Source organism: Thermobia domestica, chromosome 5 (assembly GCF_964235325.1).
Source record: "Thermobia domestica chromosome 5, izTheDome1.hap1.1, whole genome shotgun sequence".
In the NCBI taxonomy this organism is placed as follows: domain Eukaryota; kingdom Metazoa; phylum Arthropoda; class Insecta; order Zygentoma; family Lepismatidae; genus Thermobia; species Thermobia domestica.
In genome coordinates, this window is record NC_137458.1 from 87602115 (window position 1) to 87620198 (window position 18084).

An 18084-nucleotide genomic window follows, 5' to 3' on the forward strand; every position below is an offset into this window, starting at 1 on the left:
TACTAAAAACTTACTTTATTTTATCTTAAGATCTTTATGTTCTACAATATATTTACATACACATTATTCTCTGAATAAAGTTACATGAAAAATGAGAGATAACACAGACATAAAATAGTGCTCTATAATATGCATATCTTTGAGTTTTAATTATTCTGCTTACAAGAGTATTCACACTGAAGCATTTTGGTGTATTAACCTCTATAAGTGATATAAAATTTGACTCAATATTTTGGTGTATTAAAACAGTTACAAAACTTAATCTATTCTTTAGTATGCAATCACTGCGAATATAAATATTACTACCTTCTAAGAACCAAAACTATATACATATTTCATTTATGCAGTTTCCGCCACATTTACTTATAAATAATATTCATGCGAATAATAGTTTGGTCCCTTTTTCAAAGCTTTTAATTTTCATGAATAAATTATAACATAAAAGACATCCAAAATTAAAAATTAGTAATAAGAAGAAAACACTATGAATGTGACTTGAATTCATGAAAAGTAATCTAATACAGGCATTAGAGTATTTGTAACTAATTTTCTCTAATCTCGGAAAAGTATACTTTCAAAAGTTTACATGTAATTTTAGCAAAAACCTTCAAATATGATTTCAGGATAGTTTACTACATAATCACTGTTCACAAAGGGATGAATTCACCTATCCTAATGCTTCTTGCTCACACAGCTAGACATAGGTGTCGATAAACTTAGATATATATGTCTAGTTAGCGACTAGTGAGAAAAAAATTAACAAAAATAAGTTACCAGAAAATTACAACTTGCATTTCTTATTTACATTATTTTACATAGAACTGTGGTGGTATAGCAAGGAGTCTATTCACCGACCTGGGTTTGATCTGTTGAGGGGAAATATTTATTCTTACGTTTTATCCTCGTACAAATGCGGCTCAGGCTGGAAGGTAATCTTTGATCACATCGTCTCTATATGATAAAGACATGAAAGTGTGAAATCTTACCTCTGTATACCATTCGTTGACCACATCGGTATGTTCTGAATGGGAATGAGGGAGCGTATCTTGATCACCTTAAGTTCTATTATATTAATCCCAAATTGTACAGTTGCAAAAGGACCTACTTTAATTTTTCTGATATTGTTTTCTCAATAATGGAAACTAGCCGAGCAATTTCCATGTTTCACATAGAGAGATTGTAAATCGGTGACAATTCATTAAATGGTTCATTTTAGCAACTGTATAAAATGAGAATTTTTAATTATCTATCTTCTTATACTGTCAAGTTATTTCTTCTCATACACCGAAGTAGTGAACTTACTTAAAATGCATATAAGCTAGGAATACAAAGTATCAAATAGTAAACGTATTTTGCAACAGATTCTAAAAATAATGTATTATACAACGATGCTACACGTTCGTGGAAACACTTTAATTTTCCTCTTCCAAATTTATTTGTATAGACAATATCTGTAAAACATATTTCTGCTACCTGTAGCAAAATTATCACAATTTTTTTTTACTAATACAATTAACAGCATAACAATGCTAGCATTTGACCCAGATCATACATAGGAGCAAAACATCAGGAGAGTAAAAGTTAGACTAATTACAACTGGAGTTATATTTCAAAGTAAATTTGTGTTCTACATAAATTACACTATGAAATGCTGTGATAGTCACCAATGATTGACCACCACTGATGTTAAAGTTAACATACCGTATAAACTACTTGGAAGTCTCTGTAAGACAGATGAAGAATTTTTGAAAATATAAAATTAAGGTATTGCTTAGCATATTTAATGTACGTACGTTGTTGAAACCGGCGGTATTTTTTATAATTAAGTATAATTTAATATATACTAATCCTGTTAGGACACTGAATATGTTGCTTTCTGATATTAGGACAACGTAGTTTCTTTCGTTAGAAGATGCAAAATAACCTGGTGTAGTAACTTTCGTTACATAAGATGTCCTTGATAAAGTTTTGCATTAAATTAAAACTGACGTAATTTCTCTCTAGAATATTATCCAATGAATACAATAAAAGAGAATCACAATGTTTGATATATTAGTACAAAGTTCGTTATTATTTTCATCCAGAGGTTACAGAGAGAGCGCTAGAAATCCTAGTAACAATTCATAAATTATTTACATTCATTATATATCACACACATTATTTTGGCAAAATGATTCAAAATACTGCCAATTTAATGTTAGCGGACTCATGCCAACAACGCCATATCATTCTGTACTTGCAATGTGGGAAGGAAATGCAGTGAATTTTGTTCCATTGTCAGAATGGGTAGTGTTCAACGCAGATGAAACTGCCTTTATATGCAAATTTTACTTCAATATTTTGTACCTTCCTATTGAAATTACTAACAAATTTAGTTCCTGATTTTAATGATCGTAAATTTGGATTTTGCATAAATTTTGAGAAATAATTATTTGAAGAATGTCTGATAAACTGTGAATGATTCTATTTGATGCCTTTTCCCTGTATTATAGTTTGAAATATTTCTAGTCTGAGCCTGCAATATATTTTCGTAGAAGACGACATTGATTCTACCTTAATGCCTTTCCCCACGTTAGTTTTTTTAAAGTTATTTTTCACACTAGCATTAGTATGAAAATAGTTTCAAGACCTCTGTTTTAAAGCTGTTTTTATAAAATGAGTGCTATTATCATTGCAATCCATAAGGAACGATGATAATCACAATTTTTATTAGAACAAATACAGATAATGATACAATTGGATTTCGATCATACAATGGCCAGTTGTATAAGTTACATTCGACAAAGAGAATATTTTCAGTGCAGGTCATTGGATAAGTATCTTAGGCTTAGACCAACAGATTTATGGAATGTGTTTGTAGACTAAGACGTAATAGCTTTTCGATTTCACTTGTGCTATGTGAAATTTTCATTAATGATTCTCAGCTATACCGAGCAATCGTAGAATAGGTTAACATTCTTGCTTAGTAATAAAGATGTTCACAGTGTTCAAACTCTATGGTCTGCTATTATAACAAACTTCTCCAGGGACTTTCCTGTACATACAGATCCTGGATGACTTTCTTCTCCATTATTATTGTTGTTAATGGTTAAAAATTTTCAGTAAATTAGATTCGTAGTAAGTTGTATGTGGAAGTTCGTCAAATAAATAACTTTAGTATATCAGAGAACTCTACTGTTTAGAGGTAAGGTAAGGTAAGGTAAGAGAAACATTGGCGAACCGGTATGAAAGGAGTACAAAACTTCTGAATACGACAGAGGCTAATAAGACAGCCCGTCAAACAATGAATCTGACAGTTTAAAGATTCTTGCGCTAGAATTAGAACTAATCACCGAAATCATGAAATTATTACCAACAATTACAAGTAAGGAACATAATCTCTTGTAATAGTCTACAAAGATGAGACAGAAAGTCGTCTTAAACACTTAAGAATGGATCACGTAAGGAGGAAGAAAAGCATTTCATACATTTAATGTCATATTTTCCTATGAAAAATTAACGTGCATTAAATCTATTGGCCACATCATTCAACTCTTACCACAGCACAAAACACCATTAAACAAAAGAATTACAGAAATTTCAAAACTCACAACAAGGCAAATAAACAAAGCCAACAAATGAGGAACGCGAGAACAGGTCCTAGCAGAAACCTATGAAACTCCGATTCTCATGATTTCGGAGTAAGTTTCCACTGCTAAACCGCATCGGAAATTAGTGGGAGATGTAAGGAAATTGACCAGGTGAGCCTTGGGAACATTTTCCTTCCTGATATTTTTAATAGGGTAGAAAGTAAATCCAAATACTTTTATATCCTTGTCTTAACCCAAAGATATATAAAGGTGACCGTTTGTGAGAGACCTGAAACTATATTTAGGGTAGCAGATGGCCTTGGGCAATTAAATGAAATCGCATTGAGACTCCAAGGAGTACCCAACACTTTCCAACATTTACTGAACACAGTACATGTCTACTATGTGTGTTAAATCTTAATGAAAGAATATAATAATTGAAGGAAAATACTTACTGATGATTGTATAGTGTGAAAGAAACCTCAGGGTACGGCAAAGCCATAAGATCAGTTCAGTATGTAAAATGAAAGGGATTTTTGAGTAATTGACCAGGCCTTATACATACTGAGAACATCTGTACTAAATACCAATGTATACTTTTTCTAATTTAATAATATGTATAAAAAGTTAAAATACTTGGGAGTCGATAACGCGCACGGAACTATAGTGTCAGGCGCGGAGATGAAATAAAAAAGGAGAGAAATAAAATCGTAGTCTAAACTACAAAACAGTCATGAGGCATGACGTATGTGTCCAAAAAGTAACTTCGTAGTCATGCCACGTATTATGGCAAAGTCCTCCGGTCAACCACTTAGTTGAATCCCTGTAATTCTAAATTCACAGGCGAACTAAGATTTGTGGAAGTGTGTTCAATCACTCCAAGTACTTGCTACCCCTATTTATTCGTCTGCAGCTGAAACTATAATTGTGAAATAAATAGAACGTTGCCCTTTACATACTTGAACTGTGATAAGATTAAATTTTGTGTCGAATGGCACTAGAGTTATCGTGGTTCTCCTTTGGAATGATCCAGTAGTCAAATGCTACAGAGCATTGTTAATGTTCTGTGCGGAGGACTCAGCAAGCACAAAGATCAGAAGCATCTGAAATTAACCCTGTGAACCTCAACTTTTTAGACGACGATTCACGTGAGTACAATTTTTTTTAATCATAATAAAAGAAAATCTCTTCGTGTATCTCCGAAAGATTGAATCGTGTTTCATCTCCGCGAATTATAAAGTACAGGTGCAACAGCGGAAAAAACTTGAATTACGGAAAGTGTGTAAATTGGTACATTGTTGTCAATCCATAGGATTTGTGCCTTTTACGGGAAATAATATTTTATTTCTGGTTATTAACAATTTTGTTAGGGATATTTGTAATAGTACAGAACATTAGTTTTGAGAGCAACAAGATTGTAAATCCAGCGGATTAGCACTACCGATTATTGTAGTATGTGATTGCTTGAGACTTACAACTGTCTCCTTTTTCGGAGAACGAGATTTCTCATGAGAGTTTTTAGCCAACTGCAACGCGGCTTTCGAGTTGGTTGATCCAGTCTTGCATTCTCAGTTTTTGACATTTGTCAAATTCAGAATAACGGAACAAGATAAATCTAAAATATTAGTTCGTAAGGCAAGGGACACGTGGGCAAACGTCAAAGACGTGTTAAAGGAAAATTATCAATGAACTGTCGACTATTGTACTAGTCTCAGCTGTTTAATGCTAGACAAGAGAAAGACGAAAAAATGAAATTTTAAGTTTAACGTCCCACGGTTATGCCGGTTAGGCTAAAGGAGACAGTGATGAAAGTGCGAGTGAAGACAGAGATGAGTGAAATGGTGGAATGAAGAAAGTGCGAGGAAACGAGAGAACCCCGAGAAAACCCACGAGCACGGTGTTTGTCCACCACAAAGTCCACACGGCGCGAGCTGGGATCGAACCAGGGACACCAAGCACCGGATGTGAACGCTCTACCACTGAAGAGAAAGACGAAAGTGTTACCAACTGGGCAAGCATAACTGACACCTTACAAAGTCAATTACGAGAGGCAGTGTCTCGTATAATGGATGCTGACAAGGGTTAAGTAGCGATAGGTTACAGACGATAGAAGTCAGATGATGATAATTTGTTAGCTACAGTCCGCAGCTAAAAACCTGCAACATGAGCATGTAAGTTTATTGTGAAACTACGCTTAACAGCGCAGGGAAGCAAATAACGCCTAAATGGCATAAATCATGCCAGGAGAAACCTCGGTGTCCTCCCCTGCACACTTATTTTGGAGCAAAAGACTTCGTCGTTTCACAACAAACTTACATGCTCATGTTGCAGGTTTTTTGCTGCGGACTGTACAATAGTCGAACTTTCCTTGCAGGAAGAATCTGGAATGTTATCGCAACGTAAAGAAAATGGAAAATAGACCAATAACAAAATGCACCGGAAAAACCTTAAACATAGCATTTGTTCTCATGTCGAGCTTTGTTTCTCGACTAAATGAACAACTGGCTCTCTGGCTCTCGTAACAAAAACATAAGTTGTTCTTGTTCAGTTTCTACGAACTCTGAACATACTGAGGAAAACAGATTACACTTGGTTCTGTAGCTGTAATGAAGTTTGTGAAATAAGTACTCATTGTTACACCTTGTATTCTGTAGATAAATCCCCGCGTAACTTGAGAAAACAAATACAAGGTCCGCCAATTGAAGGGAATTACGGTAGTTGTTTGACCAGAAACAACGTAGTACGGTGAACGAGGAACTCCCAGAGATATATGAAATAGATATATCTAGTGTAGAAAGGGGACGACGATACAGTGTCTTCCAAGATTAATGAATCAGAAGAAAGACTCTAAGGATAAACGGATTCTGAGGACAGAAAGGTTCCGTCATGGAAAAGGGCGTCAGGTTCCGTTAGGCATGGGGGAACTGGTGCCAAATATACACCATCTCGGGATATGATGATCTCATAGAAGGAAGAAAGACAGTATCCTCAATAACAAAGTATGTTTACATATGCCGGAAAATTACTCCAGGATGTAGGTGTTGTAATCGACCAACACCCGAATTACTGTTTACGGTCTCGCCAGGAAAAAGTTTGCGAATATCACATAAACAGATTTGGGTTGGTGTCGATAGTTCAAGATACTTCAGAAGAATTGCCTTACATTAAACACGTAAAATTTCTAGCAGATACTAGTACAGATTTCTCTATGTATTGTCTTAGTTTGTTATCCAGCAAACTAAGAAAGGAAGTTTGTAAACAGCACATACTAAGTTTAGAGGTATTAATAATGCAATTGCTTCTACCTTAGGTGTGATTGGTCTTACCTTGAATATAGATAATAAAATATACACACAAGTTTTAAGTGGTAGAAGATAAAAATTTCAAAACTCATGACAGTTTTTTTTAGAGAGAGACTTCCTGTGTTCTTGATTTTATATCTCTCTCTCCCTTTCTTTCATAGTATGTAATCCTATTTTACAACATTATAGCGGTGAAGATTGTGTGTGACCGCTTTAGACTTCCTCGAGCGCCTCTGACACCCACTGTCTACATAATGCACGGTCGTGTTGTAAACAAACGGCGGTCTGCAGTTCCTTCCACAGGGATAGGGACATTTTTACGAGATAACAGTGCCCTTTCCAGATCACATGGAATTTACTACATCCAGTCAGAGTACTTTCATAATTAGGTTTTTTAAAGAAAGAAGAGAGATTAAACCAGGAGTCCTTTTAGGAAATTATGTCACTAAAACAAATTGTTATCAGTGCCCTTGTTCCATTTTAAACATCAACGAAAAGGAATATTTATCCAACCCGTAGAATTGATGTGTTTACAAACTTTGAAATAGTATCGTGTCCGAATCATTTTATTAGAGCTTTACAAAAAAGCTAGTAGAACTGCTTTCTTTGTTAGACTCCATGCTCAGATTAGAACATCTACCTCCTCGAGAAAAAGAAGGAATACAAAATATTTTCCATGAATATCACGTTTTTAAATTTCCAGGAGATAAATTAACTTGTATCAATACTGTCGAAGATGGGAAAGTCATAGACCTTAAGCATAAAGAAGAAGTGATTAAACAGAAATCGTACCGTTTGTCACACACCCATAAACAAGAAACTGAAAGACAAGTTCAAGAGCTGTTAGAAGAGAATATCATCAATCCATCTACCAGCGCCTAGAATACGCCCATTTTTCTTATAGACAAGAAATTCAATACGTCAGAAAATATCGTTTCGCTTGTGGTTTTACTTCATTCAATAAACTTTGTGTCCCTGTGCGGTTACCTTTAGGAAATACACAGGAGGTTATTGAACAATTGGGATATTTCAAATACTTCACTTCTCTAGACGCTACTCAATCCTGCTTCTAGGTTTGAATTAGGGAACCAGACAGGCCAATGGCAGCGTTTAGCATAAATTATAGTAAGTACCAGTATAAGTGAATGTGTTTTGGATTATCTCAAGCACATTCCAGAGATTAATGAATAGTTTTGTCAGGTTTATAAGGGACTATATGCTTGGTGCATCTTGATGATAGTATAATTATGTCGCATATTCTAAAAGAACATAGGAGGAGACCTAGAAGTGTACTACAGAAATTGAGAGAACATCACATTCCGTTAGGTACTTTGGAGTGCGAATTTCTCAGACCTGAACTTTTGTGTTTAGGTCATTGCACAATTAAAGATGAAATAAAACCAGATCGGCGTTTAGTTAAGAAAGTTCTCAATTACCCAGTGCCTCAAAGAAAGAAGCAAGTGAAACAATACTTAGGATTGAATTAATAATTACTATAGCCGTTTCGTAGAACTATAGTCGTATTGATGCTTCTTTGACATTTCTTTAAAAGAAAATGGTAGAGTTTACGTGGCCGTTAAGCAACAATTGGCCTTTGAACCTTGAGACAAAAATTTACTTCTTAACCTGTGTTACAGTATTCAGATTTCTTAAAACCATTCGTAGGCACGACTGATGCCTCTTATAGTGGCTGCGGCGCTATATTATTACAAGGGAAAATAGGACAAGATTTCCCTATATATTATGCCAGTAGAAAGTTTAACATGGCCGAATTAAATTACTCAGCTACTGAAAAAGAAATTGTTACAATATTGTCTGCAGTAAAGATGCTTAGGTCAAATATTATGGTACTGCCATCATCATAGTTGCAGACTGTAAACTGTTCACATGGCTATTTCAAGTTAAAGACCCTATTTCTAGGGTAATGAAACGGAAATTACTGCTTCAGGAATATGATTATACCATAGTATTCAAACAGGAAAAGAAAAACTCAAATAGTGATGCTTTAAGTAGTATCATGTAAGTAGGAAATCTAAACAGGAAGACAAAGATAATACTATTCCCTTGGAACCAAACCTCTATGATGGCCAATCGGATGTAGATTTCCTACAAGCAATTTTACATGAATTTCATATCAGCCTGTTGGGTGGACACATAGGTAGAAATTATAGGACAGATTATAAAAACTAATTAAAAGTGAAAGGGACAGCTTTAGAATCTTAAAGGAAGAAATAGAAATATTCACAATGTCTGGTGACTCGTGAGCAGAACAAAAACACCCAGGCTCGGGTAATAATGCCAATGGTTTTAACACAATCCCACTGGTGTATTTGAAAATGTATTACTGGACATATTGGGAATCCTTCTCGAAACTATTAATGGAAATGAATATTTACTTACAGTGCAAAATTACTTGTTAAAATATCTAGTAGCCATTCCATTGACTAATCAAGAGATTGAAACTTATGCTCAAGTCTTTGCGATTGTGGTACTAATTTTCTTAGACAATGAAACTACCAAGCGTTCAAAAATTACATACCTCGGCGTATAGGTCTCACCGAATCCAGAATCATTTTTGATTCTACCGAAATGTATTGCGTTATGATGAGACTGCGCGTAGAGTGCGTTCGAAAACGTTAGGTTCCTTTAAGCGTGGCCCGTATCCAGTAATTAAAGATTCAAATAGTATAGTTGGAATGGGAAAACAAGAAGTAACAGTGCATGCTAACAGCCTTACGTTGTATCATTAAACTGAAAACAAACGATTAGGTATTGATTGGACTTAAACGTATTTAAGGGGATGCGAGCTCCCTTTCTGTTTTGTACAATTGCCACTTTTGTGGCTACCATAAAAGAGATTGTTAAAAGAGGGATTATACTACAGAGCTATGATGGTGCTGAAGGGATTTATTATGATTTCGTCACGACGTTCGACTTGTAATATCCGAATGGAAACTTCTCCTATTTAAATGTTACTGCCTTCGATCAAGCGCTTAAATTGATGCAGCATATGTTTTAAACTGAAACTGCCTCTGCTAATGAAGTAATCATTAACAATAAAACAAATTGCGATTATATATTCAAAGACGAAATGATTCCTAGGGTAAAGTGGATAAGTGAGACACGTAAAATAATTAGTGATGTTATTCAAGTAGGTCAACACACATTAATCGTAAAAGAATAGGAGTGTTGAAATTGAATGGAGAAATGTCTAAGGTATTGTTTGGTATTTCCTGATGAAGTAGATGCTCAATACTACAATAGTAAAATAAGTCAACCAGAACAAGAACAGGTTGAATTCTTAAAATTGAGTGAAGAGCAATTGGTTGTAGTGAAATAATCATTATGAACGCTAAATTCCACCCTGGAAAATACTGCTCAGAATGAGCAAGTTTGGAAAACTAAAATATGAAAAGTAGCTGAATTGTTTAATATAAGTGAAAAACAGATTACTAAGGAGTTGCAGAATCTCGAAAATAATTCGGAGTTAGAAAGAAATATTCATTTCCAACTTTGCACTTTGAAGTATACCTTAATTGATATATCTTGGTATATGTAATTAAAATAACATTAAATGATTCATTAACTTACAAGCTGTATAATAAATTCATGCCATTTCCCTCTAAATTATCTAATATGACTGACATCTTTGTGTTTATTCTATCTTCCAAGTCATACATGGTTCTGGATCGGTCGAGGAAACATTAACTAAATTAGATGACCTTGAGTTTCAGCAGTGTAGTTCAGTACTTTCTAACTGGTTTGTCTGTACATTGAACCTTCTCTTATTAGCTACACGATCCACCTTAGATTACAAAGTTAAAGTGCTAACAAAAATTCTTGTTTGCGGAAAAGCAAAAGAGCCCAAGGCTCTGATGAAAATGTCCGACATATTAGGGAATGCTGGCAAAGAGGGAGTACGCATGGAAGGAGGTTCCCATGGTCCTGACCACTTCCAAATTTCCGATGTCTTTTGCAAATAAATGTAAGAGTAACTATATGTACGTTATAGATATTATGCTAATCTGTACTCCGAACGGGCTTGGAATCTCCGACATGTATTTCTCATTGGCGGATTACGGACCAATGTACCATACATGTCCTACTCATGGAAAAACTACGCGTAAAAGAAAAAAACACTGAAACGACATATGAATATCTTCCGTCACATAGACAGAAAGCTAATAAAGTGTCATTTACTGAACAGACAATGCGAGGGACGTGTACTCTGAAGAAATGTTCCAAAGGTTGAGTGCATATACTTGCAAGGTGATTGCTGCATGGTCGGCAGCAGAAGATATCAAATTGTATTATGAAATGTGTATAATGTTATTTTGCAACAGCAAGCCGGCGAGATGGTCTTGTTCATCGCTGCATATAATAAGTTAAATAGATAGTAAATTTATATGTGTGTGATGTACCTCTGTTAATCTACCCCTACTTTTTCTTTATTGTATTCAATGATACTTTTCTTGTAATCATCAGGTATGTGTAGTCTTTTGTAAAAACAGTATATTGTTTTCTTGAACATCTAGTTGTTGTATTTTATAAAAGTTTATCGCGTTTCAGTTTCTTCTCAAAATTAAAATCCTTGTCTATATAATGTTGCCAAAAATGATTGATACTAACCCAAGTAGTGTGAAAGGTCAAGCTATAATTTGTCAGATAAATTGGAATTGGCGTTCAACTAGAAAACAAGGGCAAAGGATCAAGTGTCAAAGGTGATGCAAATTCGTAATACATCTGTGACGATCGAATTATGTTAACGCCAAGCGAATATGTTCATCACGAATTAACTATGTACAGCCATGACCAAATCATGTGCCAAGCATGCAATGCACAGCAATGTGACTGATAATCGAATCAGACTGTGAGAGAATTATTACATAGTAGAATACAACTATAAAAAAAACTCTCCTCTCTTAAATAGTGGCGAGTTCAATTCCACATCACTTACCGTTGGAGACTCCCCGTGTGTTAGGGTTGCTGAGATTGTCACATTTCTCCTAGTTTTGATATTTAACTTCGTAACATCAATTTACAGCGCCTTCTCCGATTATCCGAGTTCGATTCTCTGTAGTAACTGGACTGTAATTCGCAACATTCGAAGGCAATACATTCATCAAACTTCAGTGTGATTTTATCGAGAATAGAACACTAGAAACCTTGTTGGTTCACGAACCTAACGTCCTCATGTCTTCTTCCGATTCCCCCCCTAAGCTTCTTGCCTACGGTAAACAAGCTCCTCTCCGGGGCGCAACATGTTTGCAAAACATAGACCGATAATTGAGAAGTTAATGTGCAATTATACTTATCCTGGCTCGTGACGTGGGCAGCAACTTATGTACTTGTGATAATGATACATGAAAGCCACGAAAGAACACTTCAAGCGAATGAGCCGCGCATGCAAAATGAGATACCAATATCCACCATGGGTACACAATGTATGATCATGAAGTACGTTGCAACACACACTCACATGTGTAATTCATTAATTCGTAGTTCCGTCGGCGTGTTTGATCTGTAGCTGTAGTTCAAGAAGAGAGAGTCACCCTAAGTCCCGCCAAGATTGTGCACTTACTGTTTCTTGCATTTGAAGTGATATATCACCCAGGTCGCCAACAACAGCACAGGAAAAACACATAGCACGAGTATTGCACTACTTGCTGAAAGACTGGATGGATGATATGGTTACGTTGGACACAGAAGAAACATTAACGTTATCATTTGCGAAGGACGATAGGGAGAGTGCCGCCCAATATTCTCCTCTGGATAACGACGTACAAGGGTGCGGTGGCTTCACAACCGCACATGGTCAAGCAGGTACCATCCTTGTGTACAAAGCAAAGGCTGTCACCTATTGGAGAAGTGGTATTAAGAGACCGCTATCCCTTCGATCCGTACAAGCAAAGTTCAGAAAGGTAACTTTAAGGCAGTAGCTAGAACGTTGGGAAAAGGAAGTCACTGGTGGAGGAACACGGGAGGATAAGATATCGCAGGTAGCTCAAAAAGTTATTCTGCAATTCCAAGACGCTCTTGAAGCACACTTTCCAGTACATGATGTCGATCAACGACGATGGGCTCTGCAAGGAAGGATTTTCCATTATTTAAGACATCACATACTTGTGTGTGGAAGTTTAAAACAACACACAAAATTGAATCGCGGAAGCTAACGAAATTTGTATCTACGACACATGCGTCTGAAGATAAAGAGGACATATTGAGAACCGTATCGACAGCGTAAAGCACATATTATCCAATTCGGCCCAGGCAATGTGTACAACTCCAATCAAAGTGGTTTCCAACTAGAAATGCATGGCGTTCGAAACTTGGGTACTCAGGGAATAAAGAAAGTGGAAACAGTTGTCGAATCCGTGAGTTATACAATTACACGGATACAGAGTAATACAATTCAACTGATCATCGACGATGGTGCCTTGCTGGAACCATTATTCGTTGTTCTGAAAAAGCTAATAGGTGAGTTTGGTCCATGGGTGTACGACTTTGTGTTTCGCTCCCATAACGTATATCTTGTCGCCTCAAAATTAGGTATACTTACAAAGGAACATTTCAGTCGTTGGCTAGAGCACGTCTATTTTCCTATAACACAGCGTCAAACATTTCTATTGAATGCTTGGAGTGGACATTGTGAAAATACTCTACGCACCGTTAAATTGGAAGAGAAACAAACTGTGCTACTTACAATATCTCAAGGTTTAACATGGAAGCTGCAACCACTAGATGTGTACTTTTTTCGCTTGACGAACATATTTGTGCGCCGCTTTCGGACACTATCTTACAACAGTCTGATATTAATTTGAATTTACGGGATAACGTAATCAAACTACTATCTTTGACGCACTATCAGTTTTGCTCTCCAAGATCCAAAGATGTCATCAACTTGAGGATATATGGTGTAAGTTCTAGCTTTTTTTTTTAATATCAATATGCAAATATAAAAATTTTCTTAGACTTTAATAAATTACTTTTCCTTAAAGATAGGTCCTTAGAATCCTTGTTGCCAAAAAGGTCCTCAATCATTACCTTCCTACAGCTGGAGCTTCTCAATTACTTAAGCGTTTGGGAAGGAAGAAGGCAGTGTGGTAGCAAACAGTGACAAAGTCACGGGGAAGAGCAAGAAGAAAATGTCTAAATATCAAAATATCGATGTTTGGGGGAACACCAAAACCAGCCTTTAGAGTAAGACATTTCTAATTATTAATATAGATGATCGTTTAGACTCGTTAGAAAGAACTATTATTTTTGACGCTAATAGTTTACAAAACAATACTACTTACACTATAGTGTCGTCAGTATTGTGTGGTGGGGTTTAATAATGTAAGAAGTCATATATGTAAACTGCAGTGCTCTTAATGCACGAAGTCACACCCTCCAGAGGAAGAAGATGTAACAGTTTTTATACTGCAATTATTGCCACAGAAAATTTGTGGGTCAAGGTTGCTTCGATACGCATAAACAAAGTAGTTCATGTTCCAAATTCCTCTACGAGCAGGTTAAAGAGTAGGAACACTGTTTTAAAATAGTCCGTTCTCGACTTCGTAAAACTACTCAGACCTGCTTCGAAATACTTTGTTTTCGCTTTTCTTTCATTTTGTGTTTTCTCTTTTCTCTTCAATGTTCTGTACTTTATTCGTAAATAAAGTCAACTGATGTCAATGACTCGTAGCACAAGGATCGAAGCTTATAATAAACTTCTTAGCTGATAAGTAAATGTATCACAGAACAATAGTTGGATTATTGAGTAGCAATCATACAAGAAGATGTATGTACGACTAAAGAGTAATGACCGATGCATGTGAAGACATTATAAATAACTTAGAGATAAAAGACGTGTAATGTCCTAAAATCTCTATTAAAAGCCTTATTATAGAAATATATTACATCATCCAGTTTTTCCCCTGCGGTTGTGTCAAGTGAGATCTCTCAGTGAGAGCCCTCGTTCTTTTCTGTGAGTCTTTACTATCCGAACTGTAGATACCCATCGACCAATAAATTCCGACTTCTATCAAATTTATATCTAAGTATTCATTGCTTTGGAACATTGTTGTACTCCATCCCAGAGTCGAACTTCATCACCAGCCGACGCCAGAAGAAGAGAAACCACCCAAACCGCTAGGGGCGCAACAGTACAAGCATTTTGGTGTTCAGCAGTGCGATAATTCGAGTGCTCCAGAGTTAAGAGGAAGCAGTAGTGGCAGACCGTATAAATCAACACAGCCACCCCTAAGCAAGACACATTATATTACCAAGTCAGACAGTGACCAATCGAAAACCTCGACAATATTTTCTTCAAAGGAGACAGCCCTCTGCACTTATATATCAAATACGAATATCTTTTGAAGCCCTACTCTTATTCGGCAGAGCCATACACGAGGAATTCAACCCCTTCATACGCAAGTCAAGGAGAATCCTAACGGTAGAACTCCCAAGTACAGGTCCTTCGAGCAACTCCCTCGCTGGCCTCAGTAAGCTATATATATCTGATACCCCGCCTCAGAGGACCCAGGTTCATCCATGAAGAGAATTCCATCCTGTGAAGTAGGCAACCGACAGCTCATCACCAAGGAACCTTTGCAACACGAATAATTGTAAGTTATAAATTTTGTTTTACACTATTTCTCAATTAATTCATTGTTTTCAAGTAATTTAATGTTCTCCAACCAATTTACTGTTTTAAACAATTCTTTGTATCAAGTGTATTTTTTGCTTAGAGGTTTCTATAAACTATGTCCAACAAATTAGAAATAGCTGAAGCTTGGGACAGTGACAGTGAATCCGAAACTACTCCAACCTATTGTTTTATTGGAGAAGCCTTAAAATTAATTTCAGAACCTTTCACGGGAGATAAGCGTAAGCTCAGAGATATTTCAGATAATGTTGACACCGTCTTTCAGGTTGTTGAACCCAGCACCATAATATATTATTAAAATTTGTCAGGGCTAAGATAACAGCAGATGCAAAGTCAAAGCTTCTTGTCCGAAGTTCCACTTAAACGTGGGAGTAAGTTACAAGTATTCTTGAGGAAAATTATGCCACATAACGTACACTAGATTATTATGCCTGCGCCCTGTTTAATGCCCGTCAGGGAAAACAAGAGAACATAGTCTCTTGGGGTTCCAGGATCGACTCCCTTCAGTCCAATCTGAAGGAGACCGCTTGTCTCAATTGTACTAACGAGGAACTATGCGGCGCCATGCCATTGAACATCTTTCGAAGGCTAGCTTCATTCAAGGGTTAGCCAATGAAATAATTCAAACAGTCGTCACGAGTAAGGAACCAAGTAATTTGGGAAAAGCGGCGAAAGTGGCACTGAAGGAGAAGAGTAATATCCTCTCCCAGAGAGAAAAAGTGCAAACTAAAGTTGATAAAGGAAGCCGGCCACCTTCTAAAGATAGAGTTTGCAATTTTTGAAAAAAGCGAGGTCATATAACCTTGGTCTGTTTAAAAAAGAACAGGGGTCGTAAAATTACTCAAGTGAAGTATATTCAAAAGAATAAGCCCAGTGGATTTAAAGAAGACTCTCCGAGGGGTAGTCGCCCCGTGCAACACGCCACTGATCAAGGACATCATGAAAGTATAGGTATTTTGTGAAACCCGTAAATGACGAGACAAGATACTTGCAAGAGCCTCTGTAATAACGGCCCATTAATATTAATAATAGTAAGGTCAGTATATACATAAAAGAACTTGAAAAATAGATAATCCTCTTGGCAGACACAAGAGCTCAGCTATCTCTAATCCGATTAAGCGAACTGACACCTGATCTATAATCCCTAGTTGACGAACATACTGTTAAGGATAAGAAAATACAAGGAATAGATTCCACTTCGTTACTCACGAGTGGAAGGATAAACTTAACCTTGGAATTGCACCAAAAAGATACAATGCAAGAATTTCACTGTTTTCCAGATAACGTAAATTTAACTTCTGACATACAAGGAATCATTGGATTCGACTTCTTTGCAAAACGAAAATGTGTTTTAGACTTTAGCCAAAATGCGACGTTGTTACATATTTTTGCGCGATGCGAACAAATAGTAGAGATTCCTACTGTAACGGAAAGCATAGGAATTTTAAACCGACCATAATAAATAAGATCCAAACCGATCCACGTAAGGTAACAGTAACTGCTATTGCAATCTCAGACCTGTGAATCAGAATTATTAGAATTAAGAGAAGTAAGAGTGAATCAGAATTATTAGAATTAAAAGAAGTTGGTGACACAACACGTAATATCTCACAAAGGAGCTCTCCAACGGGAACTATGCCTAGGCTATCAAGTAGAAAAGTATTGCCTAGAACAAAAAGTCGCTAATCCCCACCAACTCAGCTATTTCCTAAGTTAGTCTTAATCAATATGCTCAATGTGTAAAATAAAGTATCAACACTAATATGATGCATGTATCACATATATAATAATTGTGTAACATTAACAAAAAGGATTTATGTAACACGTGATTAAAACAAAAGGTTCTAAGTAACATTAATCAAAAAAAGAGTTAATATAACACTTCTTTATCTTAAGGGGGAGGTATAGTATCCTGGCATCTTTACCCACCTTTCTTCTTTTTTCGCGTACCATTTTATTCTCACTTTTCTTTCATTTTGTTTTTCTCTTTTCTGTTCAGTGTTCTTTGCTTTATATGTAAATAAAATCAACTGATGCCAATATAACTTATAGCACAAGTATTGCGAATTATAATAAACTTCTTAGCTGATAAGGAAATGTACCACAGAGCAATAGATGGATTATTAGGAAGCGATTATACTAGGAGATGTACGACTAAGAGTAATGACCGAGTGAAGACATTGTAAGGTACTTAAACTTACAGATAAAAGAGGAGCAATGTCCTACAATCTCTTCATTAAAAGCCTTATTGTAGAAATATGAGATTACTTGGTATTGTAATCATATGATGTACGAACGCCAAACCCTCACAAGAGGCTTGTCAATGATATCCAAAATAGGAGAATATAAAACCTCCAGAAGGAACCACCTTTAATATCTCTCTTCGCCCAGATCCTTGAGCGCGTCAGCCCCAGAAGAGCATTCTCTAAGAAGAGGTCCGCCGTCTGTCACCTGCGGTTGTGTCGAGTAGGATTTAGCCTTTTAACTGAGATACCATTTGACGTTCATCTCTCAGTGAGAGTCCTCGTTCCTTTAATCAGTGTACTTTTCTGTGTGTCTGCTG

General features: G+C 36.2%; 1 protein-coding gene across 3 annotated transcripts in view; it reads right to left on the reverse strand.

The window, feature by feature from the left end:
• The window catches only part of LOC145685984 (32 kDa beta-galactoside-binding lectin-like), a 200589-nt gene that overhangs the window by 8251 nt on the left and 174254 nt on the right, over positions 1 to 18084 (reverse strand). For 2 of the 3 annotated variants that reach the window (XM_081758789.1, XM_081758790.1), the window contains exon 6: positions 1 to 18084. This exon is cut by the window's right edge and continues 41058 nt beyond it. The exons of the other annotated variant lie outside the window; for it this stretch is intronic. The gene's annotated coding sequence lies outside the window, so the exon portion shown is untranslated. 3 annotated transcript variants of the gene reach the window in all.